This window comes from Hylobates moloch, unplaced genomic scaffold (genome assembly GCF_009828535.3).
Source record: "Hylobates moloch isolate HMO894 unplaced genomic scaffold, HMol_V3 SCAFFOLD_11, whole genome shotgun sequence".
NCBI lineage: Eukaryota > Metazoa > Chordata > Mammalia > Primates > Hylobatidae > Hylobates > Hylobates moloch.
In genome coordinates, this window is record NW_026652286.1 from 47,531,959 (window position 1) to 47,552,397 (window position 20,439).

The 20,439-nt window shown below is 53.0% G+C and overlaps 1 protein-coding gene across 4 annotated transcripts in view; it reads right to left on the minus strand.

Annotated features, from left to right (window-relative positions):
* GDPD5 (glycerophosphodiester phosphodiesterase domain containing 5) overlaps positions 1 to 6,565 on the minus strand; it is a 91,073-nt gene extending 84,508 nt beyond the window's left edge. Inside the window, exon 1 of one of the 4 annotated variants that reach the window (XM_032166950.2) lies at positions 5,830 to 6,565. The gene's annotated coding sequence lies outside the window, so the exon portion shown is untranslated. The remainder of the gene's footprint in view (positions 1 to 5,829) is intronic. The other 3 variants (XM_032166952.2, XM_032166951.2, XM_032166953.2) reach the window with 3 other exon arrangements.
* Between the last annotated feature and the right edge of the window lie 13,874 nt (positions 6,566 to 20,439).

Sequence of the window (20,439 nt, forward strand, 5' to 3'; positions counted from 1 at the left end):
ATTCTGTGTTGTCACTGCTTCTGTGTCCTCCCATCCCTACCAGGCTGTTCATTCATTCATTTCACAGAGCAGCTGCCCTTTGCCTGGGATTCACTCCAAACGCCTTTCCCAAGCACCTGTTTTCTCTAAGATCCTCTGTGAGGTGCTGGAGATATAGATCATAACAGCTAACCTGCACTGAGTGCTCATTACGTGCTGGGCATTTTTTGAGTGCTTTACATGTATAATTCATTTCACCCTCACAACTCTTATGATGAAGATGCTGTAATTATCCCCATTTTACATATGGGGAAACTAAAGCCCAAAGAGGTTAAATCACTTGCCCAAGTCATTTAGCCCTACCCTGTGCCACCAGCCACAGATACTGATGGGACTGGCCCCTGCCTCAGGAGCCTGCTTCTCGCAATTTGGAAGTTTTGCATCTGTGTGTTTCCTTGTCTAATGTTGTTTCCCCCACAGACCAGAATCTCCAACCACGTTACATTTCAGTTGGATGTATGTGTGAGCAGCACCAAATAAATGCTGCTTCCCTTTAAGGAAGAACTCACACTCCCTGCCCAGCATCTGCTAGCTGGACGCCAGACGGCTTCTCACACCTGGGTCATTTCTTCTGCGTAGGCCTGAGAAGAAAACCCGAGTCCCCAGATATCCCAGTCCTGCTCCCTCCCCTGAACCTAGCTTGGGACCCTTCCAGGCCAACAGCACCTGCTTACACACCACTGTTCACAGGGAAGGTGGTGGGAACTGTGAATCTGCAAACCTCAGCTAAGTCCCCCTAAGGGAAGTCCTCCCTGCCACCTGGCACACCCTCCCTCCTGCCATCACTCACTGGACTCTTCCATCAGCTTCTTACTGAGTTGCTCGTTCACGAAGCCATCGAGGGGATGGGCAAGAGGACTCATGCTGATGGAGTACCCACCTGTGTGCCAGGCCTGGACAGGCACCCCACTTCCTTCATCTCATTTAATAACAGTTATTATCAGCCCCAATTTACAGGGAAAAAACAGAGGTGCAAAAGTTGAGCAAGTTGTTCACGGGGCAGCTTGCACTGCCTCCCCTGGCCTGGAGGGTGTTGCTCTGTGCCAGGCACACTGCTAGGCACTCAGAGGGAGGGGAGGATTCGGTAGAGGCACATAGAATCTAGTTTTGACAAGCCAGCAAGGGAAGGAGACCAAGCAGAACCCCAATCCACAGACCACAGTGAGTGTGCAGAGGGCCGTGAATCAGCAGCAGAGGAGGCTTGGATCCTACCTGCATGGGAGGAGTCCTGGAAGCTTATAGCAGGCAGCATCTTTGGGCCTGGTTGAACTCCTTACTGCTCTTTCCCATGGTCACAGCAGAAGAAAGGGTAAGCCTTGGCCTACAAAGCTCTGGTGCCCAGTGTGTGTTTGCTACCACCCCAAAGGGGGCAAAGGGAGGAGAAGCTGGCTGCCCTGCCAGTGACCCCGCTGTGGCCCGGCCAGCCTGCCTCCAGTCCCGCCAACTTGGCCTGGCCTGGCCCAGCCAGCTCCCAATCACAGGGTCTCCTCTGCCAGCTAATGACCATGCTGCCTGCAGCTCAGGCCACCACCCTCCTTTGGGCGAGGCAGCTACCCACACAGCCTGCTGGCCCAGACAGTGGCCAGGCCAAAAATCACAGCTGCCCGTCATACCACATCCTCTGGCCCTGGTGCTGTGGTCTCCTCCTCCTCCTTCCAGGGTCCTGAAAGATGAGGTAGAAAGCTGGAGCTACAGGGGAGCTCAGAACCCACCCTGCTCCCCATAGACATGGACACACGGGACCCCAGAGAGGGGCTGACTCACCCCAGGTCACACAGACAGACAGCCAGCCTGTGCATGGCCTAGGGCCCAGGTCCTTCCTGGGCCCCATGCTCAGTCCAACACTGCCCTTCCTTAGCCTTGAGAAGAAACCTTGTCCAGGCTTTTTACATACCAAGTATGCTTTCGAGGTACTTGGGTGGAGGTGAGGAGACAGGACATCTTCTAAGCACCGATTTACAATTCAAACAGATGAAGGTTGGCTCCCTGCTCCCTACCTTTGAGCTGTGTGACCTTGGGCAAGATCAGGTACCTCTCTGAGCCCCAGTTTCTAGGGGAAAACAGTAGCTACCTCAGGGAGTTTGTGTGAACAAGAGTGTCTATAAAGCATTTAGCACATTGTCTGGCTCATAGTAAGTACTCAAGATATCAGCTGTTGTTGATATCATCACTGTAATATTGTGTACAAACTGCAAAATGTTATGGATGGTAGGTATTATTTTTTACTATTACTGCTGAATGTTAAAGATTCAGAGGGGGCATGACCAGAGGGTTGGGTAATCCAGGAATGTTTCTGAGGGAATCTATGACCTGAATTAGAGGTCTTGACAGGTGGGGAGGTAAGTGGAGAAGAGGAAGGGATGGCAGTTCTGATGGGAAGAACCACAAACAAAGGGGCTGCGATGGGGCCACATGTGGTGTGTTTAGGAGACAGTGCAGAGCAATGAGCCACAAGGCCGGGCAGAGGCTACAGTGACCAAGGACCTGAATGCCATAACTAGGGCCTGGTCTTCATCTTACAGGCCGTAAGGAGCCACAGAGGCTTCTAAATGGGGGCTCCATTAAGCTTTCTGAAATGTGAGTTCTGTCTAACATTCAAGGCCCTCTCCTATATGGGCATTCACCCGTCACTAACCCCACCAAGCCAGCCTCCTCGCCCCAAGTTCTCCCTACCTCTCGGCTTACCACACTATCCCACCTGCCCCGCCACTAGCCCACTAGCTCACACTCATGATGAGGCACCCCCTTGTTGAGTGCCTATAGTTCCGTGTGTTTCACACATGGGACCTCAAGATCATCCGTAACAGCCTTGAGAAGTGGACATCACAACCATCATTTCACAAAGGGGGAAATGGAGGCTTGGTGGGATCATGTGTCTTGCCCATGCTCTCAGTGAGACGGTGGCACAGCCAGGATTCATTCTTGGAGGGATGTCAGGAACCCCCGTCTTTGCAGCAAGTTGCCTCTAGCTCCTGCCCAGACAGCCACCTCCCTGACAAAGCCTTCCTGGTTACCCCAGTCCTCAAGGGCCTCGCCTCCACCCCTTTCTGCCCTGTACCCTCCCCCTTACTACCCCCCCCCAACCACCTCTCTGGAATCAGAGGCCCACTTGATCCTAGCTCAGCTAGCTTGGTTCCCAGTGTTGCCTGTGGGACCATCTGGCCCCCAACAGGAGACACAGGACATCATCAACCCCAGCTCTCTCCTGTTGGGGGCCAGATGACACTTTCTCCCTGTCCTATCTTGCCTGTCCCCCCATATCCAAGACTGCTAACAGCACAGATAGGAGCCCCCACCTCCTTTGGTAGGGTTCAGAAGCTCACTGAGCATAGAGCTATTTCCCTGAGCCTGCCCCCAGCTGAGGGGAGTATTAATTATTCACTGCACCTTGGTGCCTAGGGAGGTCAGACAATGGGCCCGAGGGAATGGACACCAGCTCCAGGCACCACAGCCCTGCCAGCAGGAAGCCAAGGGAGGGGGTAAGAATCCAGAGCCCCTTGCCAGTGTCCCCAAGCAGACTGATTCTAGAGGCTATGAGACTGGGGGAGTGTGACCCACACAACAGCCTGAGCTGAGCGAATTCAGGTCTCTGAGCCTGCAACCATATCCTGCATTCTAATTGAAGACAAGTCTGAGAATTTCCCCAGACTTCCTGGTCAAACTTCAAGCTTCCTTTTCTTCATAGGGATGGAAACGGATATTTGGCCAGGCACTGCATCTTTGTAGCTCATTTAATCCTCACAACAACCTGCTAAAGGAGGTATTCTAATTTTATAGGCTCAGAGGGATGAAGTGATTTGCTCAGTGCCACTCAGCTAGTGGGAGGCAGAGTAGACTCACGCCCACCTGGTCTGTCTGATTTACCACTATCTGGGATTCACCAGTTACTGTGGCTCGAGGCTGCCGCTTAGCCCATCTGGGTAACTTCCAGGGCACCTGGTATGCAGCTGGAACTCAAACAGTTCTACAAGCAAACTCAAAGGCCCTGGGGAAGTGGTTTTACCTCTCTGAGCTTCAGTTTCTCACACAAGACTGGGCCATTAATAACTACCCCAGTCTTGGCAAGTACAACATGCCCCTTAGCACTTGACAGCCAGATGTGATGGCTCCACTAACTGAGCAGGTAACACACAGCCTGCCATAACCTATTTTAAGGTGGCACTTGGAACCACGGATGCATCAAGAAGTCCCAAGTGACTCTGCAACCCTCCTCTGCCTCACTCTAGGTTCCAGGCTCTCTCCACGTCATGAAAGGAGATCACAGGTGTGAAATTATATCATCAAAGAGCTTTGTTTAGACATAGAGATTATTGTGAGGATTTGAATCCCTAGACAGAGGTATGGGGTAGAGGGAATCCCAAGCCCCTCAGTCACCTTCTCTTTTGGGTTCCCCTAACCCTTCCACCCCCAGGGGTTGAGCTTCAGACTTCCACTGACCTCTCACCACTCTCCTCCATCTTCCAGGGGCTTTCCAGCTTTCCAAGGTGGTTTCCCCTTGACTCCAGGGAGTTGGCCACATCTAGGGTTAACTAGTCCTAGCCAAGGCCACAGGGCCCAGACCAAGGCCATATCCCCTTCCTCTCCCCACACAGAACAAGAGCCCACAGAGTCCATGCCAAGGGCTCTTTCACAATACCCCTCTCCCTACATGCCTTGGGGGCAGCAGAAGCATCCCCTGCCTGAGAATAAAGACACCTGGGACTGTGCCCCAGCCCTGGGAGCCCCCAGCTTTGAGACCTTGAGCAGGTCCCTTCCTTCCTGGGCAGAGGTGTCCTGTAGGTTCCCCTGCACAGAAGAAAATGAGGTTGGACTTTCCATTTGGGCCAAAGGCTATGGGGTTGCAGGCATTCCTCAGGGCCCCAGCACCAACCACACTAATTCTCACCACAGCCTCATACATGGTCGCCCAGATCTCACATCAGGGATAGGGAAAGCCCCAGTCACCTATCCAGAAGATCCTAACTGGGGAGGAGTGTGGATACCTTGCAGGATGCTCAGGAAGGTTTTCTCAAGTCTACATCTGGCTCAAGGACTCACTGGCTTTAGGACCGGACAACTGGCACTCCCTTCGGGCGGGCCTCAGTGTCCCCATTAGTAATGTGAGGGAGGTGAGTCAAGTGAGCCACATCTCCAGCCACCCCAGAGGGGCCACATCTCCAGCTCTGACAGACCCTCACTTGGGGATCTCTGCAGTGAATTCACCAACAGATAAGCACATCTCAGGACCTCCAGAGTGTCTTAGAGACCCTAGAGTCTGACACATAAGGGCCAGGAGCTGCTGCTCTCACATCCTGGGCCCACGGGGAGAGAAGCTTTGGAACTGGGAAGCTTCCCACCTCTGCCCTCAACTCTGAGTCACCTTTCCTCGCGGGTGACATGGCCAGGGAGCGGGAGGCAAGAAGAAGCCACTTCCTCAGCTTTAGGATCAGCGCTCAAGTGCTCTGCCTCTTCCCCTTCTATCCTCTCCCGCTTCCCCAGTCTCCTCCCCGCAGTGAAAGGAGGTCACCCAGCCCCGTTAAGCCTCAGTTTCTCCATCTGCAAGCGCCGATAATAATACACAACACCTATTTCAGGAGTAGCAGTGAGGCTTAGGCGGGGCGGGGCAGGGCGCGGACCCGCACACAATGGGCGCTCAATAAGTACCCGTTTTCTTTCTTTCCCCTCCCCTTCCCGCGCCCCCTCCCAGCTAGTTCCAGCCTCTGCTTGTTCCCCCTGACACTCCCTCCGCTGGCCCCCGCGCTGCCGCGATGGGGTCGGGGACCGCTCCCGCCCCGCATCCGGGGCTCTCACCTGCAGCCTTGGCTCTCGCGGGCCGCCGGGACAGAAGGGGACCCCTGTGTTATCTTCGGGGCAGGCGCTGAACCCCTCGCCTGAGGCGGGACGAAGGTGACAGCCTGGGCTCGCGGCACCAGCCCGGCGGTTCGGTCCGACTGTCCTGCCCGCCTAGGACCCCTCACGGAGCGCACGACCCGACCAGGGCTTCCCGGGCGCTCGCTCTGTTCCAAGCTGTTCCAACTGAAGGTTGGGGTCTCGTGGAGCCAGAAGCTGGGGGCGTCCGGGGTCCCGTGTACCGGAGGCGAGGGCCTGGGGCCACACTGCGCTAGCCCTGGAGCTGGGGTTCCGACCCTCACTGATGGAAAGGCGCGGAGCGACCCTGCAACCACGGACCCGTCCGGCGGGGTTAGGAGCGTCCCGTCCCGGCGCAGCGGGTCAGGGCCGGGGCTCCGCGCGTCCCGGCCGCACGCCCCGGACCGCGGGGCTGGGACGGGCAGGGCAGTGCAGGCGCCGGCGGGGAGGCGCGGCGGCCAGAGCCCCGCGGGGAAGTCTTTCCACGTCCCGACTCGGCTCGCTCTGCAAAACGGGGCGGACCTCGGCGCAGCGGCCGACTCCCGAGCTCCCGGCCGCGGCTCCACTTCCTCCTCTTCCCCCGCTCGCTCGCCGCTCGCTCAGCGCCGCGCCGCTGCCACCTCCGCTGTCATCCCCGCCACCCACCCCCACCGGAGCCGCAGCCCGAGCTCAGCCGAGGCAGAGCCGCCCAGCGCCCGAACGCCAGCCAGCGCGGCCCCGCCCGGACAGGGCGGAGTCAGCAGAGACCCCGCCCCCGGCCGGCTGCGGGCAGGGGCGGGGCGCGCGCCCTCTCCCCTTCCCGGGCCCCGCGCGTGGGGCCGCAGGAGCCAATCCGAGGGTGGGAGCGGAGCGGCGCCCTGCGGAAAGCATATTCTACCTCGGAGAGGGCGGGGCGGACAATGGAGAGGTGCGGCTGCAGGAGGACAATGGCGGGGCTGGGGGTTCGAAACGGGCCGAGTCGGAGAGGGGATTGGCCTCGGGACCCGGATGGAGGGAGAGGCGAGAGGGCTGGCTTGTCCGGGACGGGGGCATGGGGACGGCTGTGCGGGGATTGTGGGGGTCACGGGGAAGGAGCAGGGGCCAGGGTAGGAAAAGAAGCCGGGGCGAGGCAAGGTGGAGGATATCCGGGGTCAGGGGTCCCAGGGACGCTGGAGCGAGCCCTCCTGGGTTATGGGATGCCACCGACACCTTGCTTCTCCCTAGCTTCTAGTGCGCGGCGCTCAGAGGTGAGAGTTGGGCTGGGAAGTGTTCAGATTTCAGGAAACGGTGAAAAATAAGTTCTTGGAAATAAGGAGCGAATTTGTCTTCCACAAGCCTCCCTTCCCTGCGCCCATCCCCGAGGAGGAGCGTCGTGGTCAATTTTTTAAAATACGAACTCAAGAGCAGAGTTGTGTGAGGACACACACTTCGAATCGTGATGCATCTGCAGTCCGCTCCCGCCCCTTCCCACCCCGCGCATTGAGTGCAGGAGCCGTCTTTATTTTCTATTTCATTTTGTTTTGAGACAGGGTCCCGCTCTGTGACCCAGGCTGGAGTGCAGTGGCACTATCACGGCTCACTGCAGCCTCGAACTTCCAGGCTAAAGAGATCCTCCCACCTGTGCCTCCGGAGTAGCTGTGACTACAGGCGTGCACCACCACATCCGGCTAATTTTTAAATTTTTTGTAGAGACAGGGTCTCACTATGTTTCCAGGCTGGTCTCGATCTCCCGGGTTCCAGCGATCCTCCTGCCTCGACCTCCCAAAGTGCTGAGATTACAGGCGTGAGCCCTGTGCTTGGCCAAGGAACCGTCTTCAGTGTTTGCACAGGGCCGGGTGCAGAGAAGGTGTTGGAGGGAATTGATGTATGAATGACAGTTGAGTATGTGTCACGGGGGAGTAGGGTAGGGGCCATGTGAAAGCCGCTAACTGGCCTGGGGAGCTAAGGGATGTTGGTGGCACAGTACAGCCTCTTTGTAAGCCTCACACCAACCTTATGTTGTTATAGGTACCCCATTTCACAGATGAGGACTCAGCACAGAGAGGCTAAGTGACGTTCCCGAGACCACACAGCTGGCACAGAGTTCTATCCACCCATTACTATCAAATTCTAGGGTAAAGCTGTGTGGCTTTAACAGGTTACTCTCCCTCTCTGAGCCTCTGTTTCCTCATCTATAAAAGAAGAATAAAGGTGCTACCTGGCAGGGAGCCAGGTGAGGGACTGGGCAGGCAGCAGGCTTCAGAGGGTGAAGCATGGGCATTCCTTGCAAAAGAAATGGCATCAGACTATGGCTGAGAGACTGGTTGGAAGAACAAGGAAGAGGGCGAGCTGGAGGCTAAAGTTCGGGCTGCGGGCTTGAGGGTGCCCTCTCTTCTTCAGGCCCAGGGGTTGGGAGTAGGCAAGTTGGGCCCAGGAAGTCGGGACTGGTCTCTGGAGACTGAGGGCTGGGAGAAGGCAGTTTTGCCTTTACTTGTTGAACTTGACGCTAAGAAACCTTGTGGCCCCTCCCTCTGTCCAGAGCCTTCTCTGGCTCCCAGTTGCCAGCATGACCAAGCCCTATATCCCTAGCCTGGCGTTCCAGCCCCTTTGTTATTGCTGTCTGCCTGCTGACCCCACCAGCCTCATCTCCCCATTGCTTACTTCCCTCTCTGCTTGCGCCAACTTCTCTCAGCTCCATCAGCAAGCAGGATGCATTCTGTCTCCATGCAGTTGTCTCCTCCATGTGTTGCCTTGCTGTTCCCCTTCTCTCTGGAGTTAATTCCCATTTCTCTGCTGGGCTGAATGGCAGAACCTCGAGGCCAAATGCCCATCTGTTCTCTTCACTGCTGTATCCCCAGAGCCTAGCACGGAGCCTGGCACATAGGTGCCAAGTAAACAATTGTTGAAAAAATGACCCATCTCTCATGAGATTTATCAAGATTTATCTCCACCAAGATTTATCACCACCTCTGAGAAGCCTTCCTGAACTCCCCCAGGCTGCTTGCCTTTGGTCTGGGCTCCCTCAGCTTGAAGGTTCTGTAATGATTGATTTCCATGTCTGGTTTCCCTCCCACCCACCACCATTCAGCCTGGTACGTGGCCTGCCCTTGTGAGATCTCGGCACTGGGAGATGAATGAGGCTCTCAGAGAGTTCTCTGGCTGCCCCTGCTGCGAGAGCCTCCTTAGCCGGGTCAGATGAGCAGGATGTCAGAATAAAAGGAGCTTTTCAGAACAGACCCTCCATGACCCCTGAGGCGCTGGGGATGTGTGGGGGAGAGGCATGCCCAAGGTCATCAGGAGGTGACTAGCAAACAGGTCTCAGACACCCACATTTGCCCTCTGGCCACTCTTCCAAAGGGGAGGGAGTCTTGTGAGCTGGGGAATCTGGCCTTTTGGTGGCCAAGGAGTTCCATGAAGCATGACAGAGGTGGTCATGGTGGCTGGTCTGGGCGGTGGTCGAGGGCGAGGCTACACAGAAACATTAGCCTTTTCTGCCTGATGCCCTACTTCTCCCAAGAACCTTCTACCTTCCTTACATTCTTCTCACCGGAGGCAGCAGCTTCAGCTTCGGGTCCCAGGGCTGTTAAACGCAGCTCCTTCCATTCTTATGGCAGATAGACATTCACTTTCACACCTACATTTATATTAGTAATTTTGCAGTTTTTCTTAAACAGGGCCACTGAATTGTATGAGGCTCCACACCCCTGGGGATCTACTTCCAACAAATCCTTCCACCACGTCCATAAATGCAGGTCCTGTGTGAGGCGTTGGCAGGGACGCTCTGCCCTCCTGCAGTTCCCTGTCTGGTGGGGTGATTGGGCTCCACTGAGCTCATTGAGCCCTCAAAATGCTTCGTGCCTTCCTACCCCTCTACCTCCGTCCCTGCCAGCCTGGAGTCCTTTCCCTGTCCCTCCTGCCTGCATGTGTCCCGCTTGCCTAACGGATTTTCTCCATCCTTCAAGGCCCTTCTCACAAGCTGATGCCTCTGAGAACCCTGCCCACTTCTCCCAGTGGCAAGTACGGCCTCTTCCTTTGGAGCCTGTGGCACCGAAGACCCTTTGCCTCTTCTGATGCCTTTGGATCTGGGCTGCTGTTGATGGGTCAGTTTTCCCACCAGATTATGAGCTTTTGGAGGGCAAGGGGTGGAGTCTGATTTCTCACTGCCCCAGTCCCTCATTCACCAATGTTTCTTGAGTTGGACCAAGTCTTATACCAAACATTGGGTATCCAGGGATGGGACAATCAGATGAGAACCTGCCCTCATCATCGAGGAGCCCCCAGTCCCAGAGCTGTCTGCATGGAAATGTGTACCAAATGCTTTCTGAACAGAGGAGGCTGCCTGATTCAGCTGGAGGAGGGCAAGCTGGGTCAAGGGCAGCTTCACAGGGAGGGTGACGCTTGGGTATCTAAGAAGCAGAACTTGTCAAGATAAGGAGGGAAGCACCTTCTGGGCAGACGGAACACTGAGTGCAAAGGCATGAAAGTGGGAATGGGCAGAAGCAGAACTTGTCAAGATGAGGGAAGCGTCTTCTGGGCAGATGGAACATTGAGCGCAAAGGCATGAAAGTGGGAATGGGCAGGTGGAGGGTGGGAAGTTAGTGTATTTAGGGCAACAGAAATGACAGAGGGAGGGAGAAGTGGGTTGCACAACAGAGCAGTTAGAGCACAGACTCTGGAGCCACATGGCCTAGGTTCAAATCCTGACACTATCAAGTACTAGCTCTGTTGTTACTCAGTGCCTCAGTTTCCTTATCTGTAGAGTGGGGATAATCCCAGTACTTACTTTGTAGGATATTTATAAGGATTAAGTGAGTTAATTTTTGTAAGGCACCTAGGGTAGTGTTGATGACACACGTAAGTTCCCAGTGAATGTTAGGTAAATGAGGGGGAGCTGGAGAGGCCATGATAGGTGGGGTTCGTGTTTGGAATTTATCCGGAGGACACTGGAGCATTAGCAAGGAGGGAGTGTGAAGGGAAGTGGGAGGCTTGGCTTGGACCCAGCCTGCTCTGCCCACTCACGCACATCCGGAGGGCATCCCTGGGACCCCCACCTGCCTGCCCCTCCTCCTCTCTGGTCTTCCACTGCCCTCAGTGGCCCTGTGGCCTCAACTGACCTCAACTGATGTATAACAGGGCTGTAGGAGCTGGAGCCACACCTACCCCAGTACACCTGGGGGAAACTTTATGTTCCAGTTTATTGCCAAAGGAGGTCAAGTAGGGGTCCCGAGGGGATCCGGGACACCTGTGCAGGGTGAGCATCTGAGCTGTAGCCTGGCTTAACGCATGGTGGATTTGGTAAGAGTGTGTATGTGGAATGGGGAGTGGAGAGGGGCTGGAGGCACTTGCCTGGCCTGGAGAGCTGGTTGGATATAGGGCACTGTGGGCTGTGATGCTGTGGGCTTGGGAGCCAGGTGCACATCCTGGCCCAGTCACCTTCCCTCTCTGTGCCTGAGATTCCTGTGGGTAAAAGGGAGATGAAAATAGTAGCTCCTTCAGGCCGGTTAGCTCAGTTGGGAAAAAAAAGAAAAAGAAAATAGTGGCTCCTTCAAAGGTGGTAAGGATGAAAAGATCAAATGTTCAGTCAGTGAGGCCTGAGGTACATGGTGTATATCTGGGAGACCAAAATCTGTAGTACCAAGGCCGAAAGGTCAAGAGAGCCCGTGGCTGGAGAGCGAGGCAGGGGGACATGCCACACAAGGTCTTAGTCAAGAGTTGGCCTCTGTGCTGAGGGTGGAGGGGAGCTGTGGGAGGGTTTCACAGGGACAACAAGGTCATATGTGCTTCTCAGAGATCACTGAGGTAGAGACACAGACCGGGGCCTGTTTTAAGAGTCAAGGTGACAAGGGGAGGCGTAGGTCTGAGCCTGGGCCCTGGCTGTGGCCCAAGTGGGTGGGAGGCATCCAAGAACATTTACAGGGAAAGAGGCTCGAGCTACTCATTTGTGTCCACGTAGGGCAAGAGTGAGCTAGAAATGCCTGGGTGACTCCCAGGGCCCAGCTGGTGGTGCCGTTTCCTGGGGCAGGGAGCCTGGAGATGCAGGTATGGGGAAAGGTGATGATGTGGTTTGGGGACACAGTGAGTTTGAGGGACCATTGGGAGATACATGGGATATTCCGCGGTAGAGCTCTGGGGGGCGGGGCCGGGCTTGAGTCCACCTCTTGGGAGTGGACAGCCTTTGGGAGGAGAGGGTGAGTAGCCCCTGGGAGGGAAGTGTGGCTCACCACGGATGAAAACCAACAGGGAGGGGATGGCCAGGGGCTGGGGTCTGAGGAGGAGCCCCCTGGGGGGAAGAAGAGGACAGTGGGGAGCAGACAGTGAGAGGAGAGTGTGCAGGGAGAGGTTAGCCAGGGCCGGGAGGGCCAGGACAGAGGTGTCCCCTGGGGTGGGCCATTGGGACTGTGGGTGACTTGGGAAGAGTGATGTGCATAGGGTGGGAGGCAGGAGCAGGGGCTCACTTGGTGACATGGTGGACAGCCCCTTCCAGGGCAGCTGACAGGGCAACATGGTTGGATGGCAGCTGGCGCGGAAGGCAGAGGCAGAGGAGGGTTTTGGTTTTGGTGTTGGTTTCTGGAGGAGGGCTTCAGTTAAAGCTCTGTGAATAAGGGAGGCGCAGGAAGCTGACCTGAGACTGAGGAGAGGCTGTATTTGGGGGTTGGGGGTGAGGACCACAGTGGGGACAGGAGAGAAAGATCTGAAGTGGCCCCTTCTCACTTCGTAGAGGGGGCTTTGGGAAATGTCTGTGTCAAGTTAGTAAAAAATGATACCATGGCTGGGTGGGGTAGCTGACGTCTGTAATCCCAGCACTTTGGGAGGCCAAGGCGGATGGATCACTTGAGGCCAGGAGTTCGAGACCAGCCTGGCCAACATAGTGAAACCCCATCTCTACTAAAAATACAAACATTAGCCATGTGTGGTGGCACATGCCTGTAGTCCCAGCTACTCGGGAAGCGTGAGGCATGAGGTGGAGGCTGCAGAGAGCCGAGATCGTGCCACTTCATTCCAGCCTGGGAGACCCTGTCTCAAAAAAAGATACCTGACCCCCTTTCTCATTCTCCTGGATCACTGCTCAGGCTCCAGTCTTGCATGGCTGGGGAGCTTCACATTCCTTTCTGACCCTAGATCCTGGAAGCTTCCTCTCCCACCAGGTCTTGTCGCCAGCCAGTGGGAATAACCGAGGTCACTGTAATGCCATGCTGACCCTTCCCCAGAGCCTTTGGATGCTCACTAGAGGAGCTATCTGCTTTGTCCCCACCATCGTCAGTTGCCAGGGTCTGCTTCCCTCCCACCCCCACCATGAACTTGCCAGATTGATTTCTGTGTCCCAGCACAGGGTGTGGCCACACCCAGTAGGCACTCAATACCTTTAACTGTAGAAATGCAGAGGGGATGCCTTCATTTGGCTGCCTCTGCTGCCCCCTGCTGTCTGAGACTAGTTGGTACAACATTAAAGGGCTGGTTCTGGAACTTAATGGTTTTGGGACCCCTTTTCCTGCCTAAAAATTATTGAGGACCCCAAAGAACATCTATTTATATGTTTTATGTCTATTGGTATTTACATTAATATAAATTTAAACTGATATCTTTTTAAAATATTCATATTATATGATTAAAATAATAAATGTAGTGTAACAACATATTTTTAGAAAAAATAACTATATTTCCCAAAATAAAAAATTAATGAGAAAAGTGGCAGTATTTTATATGTTTACAAATTTCTTTAATGTCTTGATAGAAGACAGCTGGATTTTCAAACACACTTCTGCATTTAATCTGATGCAATATGTTGTTTTAAGTGAAGTTTATGAAGAAAATACAGGCTTACACGAATACATAGTTGGAAAAGGGATATGTTAACAGCCCTTTCAAATAATTGTGGCTATTCTTTTTTTTATTTTGTAGAGGCGGGATCTTGCTCTGTTGCCCAGGCTGGAGTGCAGTGGCATGATCATAGCTCACTGTAACCTCAAACTCTTGGGCTCAAGTGATCCTTTCACCTCAGCCTCCCAAGTAGCTGGACTACAGGTACTCACCACCACACTCAGCTAATTTTTCTTTTTTTGGTACAGATGGGGTCTCACTATGTTGCCCAGGGTGGTCTTTTCCTGGCCTCAAGCAATCCTCCTGCCTCAGCTTCCTTAAGTGCTGGGATTACAGGTGTGAACTACTGAGCCTGGCTATTCTTTTCTGATACTAGCGAAAACTTGACAAGTGCTGTTTTTTTTGTTGAAGGTTAGTTGTAATTAGAATCTGAAATCTGGCCGGGCGCGGTGGCTCATGCCTGTAATCCCAGCACTTTGGGAGGCCGAGGTGGGTGGATCATGAGGTCAGGTGGTCGAGACCAGCTTGGCTAATATGGTGAAACCCCGTCTCTACTAAAAATACAACAATTAGCTGGGCATGGTGGCGCCCGCCTGTAGTCCCAGCTGCTCGGGAGGCTGAGGCAGGAGAATCTCTTGAACCCAGGAGGCAGAGGTTGCAGTGAGCTGAGATTCCGCCACTGCACTCTGTCTCAAAAAAAAAAAAAATCTGAAATCCTATCAATTAAATGTTTATGTTCAATTACGTTAAAATACATTAGACTCTTTTGCATTTTGGATGTATCTTTTGCCCAAGCATGATGTTATAACTTAATGCACTGGCTGTTTGGAAAAAAATGGTTCACCAAGTTATGCAGGTCTTCCAAATATTGACAAATATTAGTATACTATGTTTTAAAAATCACATTAGTTAATATCAACACTGATCTCATCAGAGAAGTCTTTAAGTATTGGGAAGCTGCCAAGGTCACAGTGGTGAACACAAGATTTCTAAAATTCTAATTTTCACTTGAGCTTGGGTTTCATCATTAGCAATAAATACTGTCAGTTTGCTGTGAAATGACAGATTCATTTTATTCATCCTTGAGAAAATGTCTGCCAGAGACTCAAGTCTGCATAAGCATAATTTATCTGTCAGTATTTCTTTCAAGACAAAATGGTGTTCCATGAAAAAAAAAGTGGCTAGTTAAGCTCACAGTTCAAACAAGTGCAAATGCCTTTCTGGAGACAACCATTGTGCTGCATCAGATATGGCAGAAGTGCTCTATGTTGCTTCCCAGAATATAAAAAAGATGTATATTCAAGGACCAATATATTGTGGATGGGATCATTTTTATTGCTGCATCAAAGACTTGCCTGGTCGATGTTGGCAGTGTTTTCCTACGAGGGCGTGGCAGTGAAAAATGCGATGACTTCCTGTACATCGCATTGGAGGCCGCCACCTTGGCTTTTGCACCGTCAGGGAAATGTCAACCCAGCAAAAAAGGCAAATGATGCCTTAGTCTCATTATGAAAAGAGTTTTGACCTTGCAGACTTCCCCAGCAGGGTCTGTACTCGGCATTCATTTTTTAATTTAACGTTCTCATACCAGAAGCAGGGCTCAGTCACCCTTGACACAGTTTCCAATACTATGCCCCACCCAAATGGCTCCAGCTGGTGGCTGGAGATAAAACTTAGAGACTTCTCTCCCACCTAGCAGGCTGGCTCCCGGCTTTCCCGCTCTCTCTTTTAAACGACCATTCAGACATGAGCTTGTCAACTGGAAGTGACCAGCTCTCAGTCACAGTGTGACCAACTGGAACTAGTGCCTGCTTGCTTTAAACCTACCAATTAAAGCTCCCTGAGGGAAAGCTGGACACCCTCGACCCAATATAGGCAGTGGCCCATGGGTCTTGTTCTTCCTGCCTGCACTCCCTGACGTGTGTGTGCGTGTGTGTGTGTGTGTGTGTGACAGAGAGAGACCTCTGCTGTGCCCTCCAGGGTGTGTAAGTACTAAACATTCTTACACTTTCACACTGTGGTTTTGTCCCCTGAAGGTGAGGCCACTGAAGGACCCATGCAGGTGGGTCCCCTCCCTACTGGCGCTCTTTTTTTCTGGGCCCCTCTGCTGTTGGGAACAGCTACCAGTTGAGTTGATAGAGTTTCCTTCAAAACATAGCCCTATGACACCCTTCAGAACAGAGGGGCCTCCTTATCTCCAGGAGCAGCAGGGGAGGGGGAAGGAAGAGGAGAGTTGAGAGAAGACACCTGCCCCTCTCATCATGTGCTTAAGAGGCACCCATGGGCACTGTTCAGGGCCGAAAATTAGAAATACCCCAACCAGCCAGTACCATGGGGGTGGTGATAGGAACCCTGGCTTCCTAGAATAACTCAGTTCCAGGAACCTGTGCTGAGGGCCCAGTCCATGCCAGACCTGAGGCTGGCACTAGAGATGCAAAATGCAATCAGACCCTGCCCCTCTGCCCTTGAGGAGTGTTCAGTTTAGTGGGGGAGAGAAGGGTGCCACATCCTTTATTTTTGTTAACTTTACCAAATGAAATTTTATAAATTCAAAGTGCCATCTACTGCTTCCTCCCGGGTTCTCTTCTTTCCCCCAGCGCTCCTGCCCCCCAACACCAAGTTCTCTTCTGATTCTGTTTAGTCAGTTCTCTTTGGTTAGTGGCAGAAACCCGAGTTGAATGAGTTTCAGCATAAAGCGGAAGTGACTGCAAGGATATGAGGGAGTATCCCAAGTTCCAAGGACAGGGATGAACAACCTTGAGATGAGAACAAAACAAGGTCATCAAACAGGACCAAGATGAATATTATTTATTTATTTATTTATTTATTTATTTATTTATTTATTTATTTATTTATGTATTGAGACGGAGTCTCGCTGTCTCCCATGCTGGAGGGCAGTGGCATGATCTCGACCCACTGCAACCTTCACCTCCTGGGTTCAAGCAGTTCTCCCTGCCTCAGCCTCATGAGTAGCTGGGATTACAGGTACCCGCCACCACACCTGGCTAATTTTTGTATTTTTAGTAGAGATGGGGTTTCGCCATGTTGGCCAGGCTGGTCTTGAACTCCTGACCTCAGGTGATCCACCCACCTCGGCCTCCCAAAGTGCCAGGATTACGGACGTAAGCCACCGCGTCCGGCCAAGATGAATATTATTATGGCTCACCTACCCCAAGAGAAACAGCTTCCCATCTCTGTCCTGGTTCCCAATTCGTAGGAAGAAGGTGGTCGGCCCAGGTTGGCTATGGTCCTCATCCACACTCACAGGGGCCAAGAAGGAAGTCCGTGCTACCTGTATCTGCAGACATAGGGAGGGAGGGGCAGAGGCGATCCCTCGGAGAGGGTGCTTGCAGACAGTCTACCCAGTGTCCTCCCCTCTGATGAATGCACACACATGCCTTCTGTATAGTCGTAATGAGGTTTATTCGTAATATTGCAGACTTTCCTTATTTTAGTCAACATTATTTCATATATATTTCCAAGCAATACACATTCACTCACTTATGACTTAAGGTGACCTGTGATTACGTCCCCTACCTTGGTGTATTGGTCAGCTGCAATGATAATGCTATCTAACAACTCAAAAATCTGGGTGGCTGATAAACAATACATACATTTTTTCTTGTCGCGGGCTTCAGACAGGCTGGAGTGGCAGGGGAAGCTGTGCTTCCGGCTGCTTCTCAGGTTCAGGGCTGCCCCACGTGTGTCTCATTCTGGGATCAGTGGCTCCCCAGAGCATGCTTTTCTCCTGGTGACAGCAGAAACTCAGGAACTGCAAGCAGAAACTCATGATGCCTCTTAAGGCCTGGGCTCAGCACAGTTATACTATCTCTTTTTGCCCATGTTCCATTGGCCAAAGCAAACCACAAACCCATTTCCAATCTCAGTACGGCAAGGAAGTACACTGCCCCCTCCCACCATGGACCACAGCAGTGGTGGAAGGAAGTGCTGAAAAATAATACGGCCCACCACACTTGGTCATGGTTTCCTCAACTTCAAACATCAAAAATTGTGAATAGTCATTAGGTCTCATGGGTGCTACCCTCAAATGCCATAACTTTAATTTCTCTCTTTCTCCAGCCCAGACCTCCTCGCTAAGGTCCAGACCCACATTTCCTGCTTCCTTCTGATGATCCACAGGCCTCTTAAACTTACTGTGTCTGTTCCGCAGTGAGCAGCCCCTGTGCAAACCTACCTCTACCTCCAGAGGCTGGGGACACTGAGAGGCCGAAGAAGGAAGCTGGCAAATCCAGTTTCTCAGAAAGCAACATTTAATAGGGACCCACGAACAGAGTGATGTTTCTGGCAGCTGCAGGATGGTGGATCCCTGCACCCACCCCCCTACAAACTATTCTTTTTTTGAGACGGAGTCTTGCTCTGTCGCCCAGGCTGGAGTGCAGTGGCGCGATCTTGGCTCACTGCAAGCTCTACCTCTCGGGTTCACGCCATTCTCCTGTCTCACCCTCCTGAGTAGCTGGAACTACAGGCGCCCGCCACCATGCCCGGCTAGTTTTCTGTATTTTTTGTAGAGACGGAGTTTCACCGTGTTAGCCAGGATGGTCTTAAACTCCTGACCTGGTGATCCGCCTGCCTCGGCCTCCCAAAGTGCCGGGATTACAGGCGTGAGCCACTGCGCCGGGCCAAACTATTCTTTATATAGCAAGCTTTTGGGGTAAAATGTGCAGCCGGTCCTGTCTCAGACCCGGAGGAACCCGTGGCCACGTGGCCACTGGGGAAGTTAGATAAGCATCTTTGTAAGGGGTTGTCTATGCTGCAGGCATGTTTCTTCACCTTGCTGCTGAATGCCTTGGTATAGGAACCCCTTGGCCTAAAGCATCTCTTTTTTTTTTTTTTTTTTTTTTGAGATGGAGTCTCGGAGTCTCGCTGTCGCCTAGGCTGGAGTGCAGTGGCAGGATCTCGGCTCACTGCAGGCTCTGCCCCCAGGGGTTCACGCCATTCTCCTGCCTCAGCCTCTAAAGCATCTCTTAAAGCAAAACATCGGTCATTATGGTAGTTTCACTTCAAGATGGCGTCACTCTTATTATACAACAGGCTGTTTTCCTACGCTGTCCAAAACTGCATCATTGATTCCCCCTAAAGCCACTCCTTCGGTATTCTCCATCTCTGTGACAGATCCCAACATCCTAGACATCACCCCCTATAGCCCGTCAGTCACAGAGATTGAGGGAAGGGAATTCTAAAGCTACTGGAGGCCGGGCATGGTGGCTCACGCCTATAAGCCCAGCTCTTTGGGAGGCCGAGGCAGGCGGATCACTTGAGGTCAAGAGTTCAAGACCAGTCTGACCAACATGGTGAAACCCCGTCTCTACTAAAAATACAAAAATTAGCTGGGCCTGGTGGCATGTGCCTGTAATTCCAGCCACTTGGGAGGCTGAGGTATGAGAATCACTTGAATCCAGGAGGCAGAAGTTGAGGTGAGCTGAGATTGCACCACTGCACTCCAGCCTGTGTGATGGAGTGACAGAAAGGAAGGGAGGGAGGGAGGGAGGGAGGGAGGAAGGAAGGAAGGAAGGAAGGAAGGAAGGAAGGAAGGAAGGAAGGAGGGGAGGAAGAGAACGAAAGAAAAAAAGAGAAAGCAAGCTAGCTACTGGAGTGTCCAGGCTCCCAACTCTGGAGTTTCTATCTCCTGGACATCTAAACATTTTTCCATCCAGTCCTTGACCCCGTGGCTCCCATGATCACCTCCAAAGCCAGTGCCCATCTTGTCAGCCTCTTCGGTGCTCTCCCTGCCTCCTCTCTTGCCCTCTCCTATCCACTTCCCACTATTTCAGATCTGAGCACAGCATTCTCTTGATGAAATCTCCTCAGTGGCTCCTCGCTCTTGGCTCCCAGCAGCACATGCTGGGCCCTCTACACCCAAGTCAACCTGGAAGGCACAGCTCCCGTGTCTCCTCCTCCAGGAAGCCTCCCTCTCTCATCATGAGGTGGGCCTGCCATCTGGGAAAGGAGAAAGGGAAGGAGGGATTAAGTAGAAAGAGCCTCAGACTGCACTGCAGCTCCGACAAAGCCTCAGCTAGCCCAGTGGGGAGGCCCAGAGCACAAATTAGCTGTTAGAGGCTGGGCGTGGTGGCTCACACCTGTAGTCCCAGCTACTTGGGAGGCTGAGGCAGAAGGATCGCTTGAGCCTGGGAGGCGGAGGTTGCAGTGAGCTGAAATTGTGCCATTGTACTCCAGCCTGGGCGACAGAGTGATACTCTGGCTCAAAAACAAACAAACAAAACAAAAACAAACCAACAAAAACAGTTAGAGGAGACATCTGCTGGGCAGAAACAGCCAGGCCTCCTTCTCCCACTGAGCTGAGTCATTGGCTAGGGCTGCCCAAGGAGAAAGTGGCCTTGTCAGGAATGCAGCAGTAGATCCCAGGGTGTTGCTGCTGGGATCTGTTGCTAACGACACTCCTGCTCTACACTCTCCTAAAGGAAGATCTGAGTGGCAAACCTCCATGGCTTGATGGACGTTAAAGTTGGAAAGAATTTAAGAGATGCTCTAGGCCAGCCACTGTCACATTTTACACATGAGAAAACTGAGGTTGGTCAGAGGAAGTGACTTGCCCAAAGCCACCCAGCATGTAAACCAATATGCAAACCCAGGTTCTGACTCCCAAGTCTGCGCTCTTCTGAATCATTGCTGACTCAGAGTCACAGTGGGGCTAGAGGGCAGTGGGAGGAGAGTGACAAGGTATGACTTCAGGACGCGGCTCAGGTGTCACTTCCTCACAGAAGCCCTGCCTGGACCCAAGCTCTTCTCTGGGCTCCC